Source organism: Echinops telfairi, unplaced genomic scaffold (genome assembly GCF_000313985.2).
Source record: "Echinops telfairi isolate 266 unplaced genomic scaffold, ASM31398v2 ScPeMD7_12;HRSCAF=54, whole genome shotgun sequence".
Taxonomy (NCBI): Eukaryota; Metazoa; Chordata; class Mammalia; order Afrosoricida; family Tenrecidae; genus Echinops; species Echinops telfairi.
Genome location: NW_022103909.1, coordinates 9,173,686 through 9,174,202, shown reverse-complemented (window position 1 = coordinate 9,174,202; position 517 = coordinate 9,173,686). Strand labels below are relative to the sequence as shown.

The following is a 517-nucleotide window of genomic DNA, read 5'->3' as shown; positions in this document are numbered from 1 at the left end:
GGCAGAGACAGTGGTGGGAGCAAGGTCAAGCCCCAGCTGGCTTCCACTGTGGTAAGCCAAAAGCTCCCAACCCCTCAAAACCCTGTGGATCTGTGCCTAGTTATCTTTATGATGCTACTCCTGCATTCCATCAGCATTGCATTTCCCTCTAAGCAACTCTCCTGGGCTGAATTGTCCAGAGTCCCTCTGGTATATGTCACTCCGTCACCATCTTCCTGGAAGTCCCCAGTATGATTTTTTTTTTTGTTCTGGGTCTTTGATGCCCGATACCTGATCCCCTCGAACCTCATAAAACACTTGAGAGACAGGCAGGGAAGAAATATATGTGACCAAGGAGTTATGCTGCAGTATCAAGTCCAGGAATACCTGGGGCTACAGAGTGGAGAGACCAGAAAGGATCTTCCAGAGAAGTTCTAGCCTGCATGCTGGCTTTGGGCTCTGCAAACTGTAAAGCAGCCACATCGATCTGTGGTCTATTGTTCTCACTGTTACAGGGAATGAAACTTTCTCCATGCAT

General features: G+C 48.4%; 1 pseudogene; it reads right to left on the bottom strand.

The window, feature by feature from the left end:
* The window catches only part of LOC101657239, a 17,159-nt pseudogene extending 16,642 nt beyond the window's left edge, over positions 1 to 517 (bottom strand).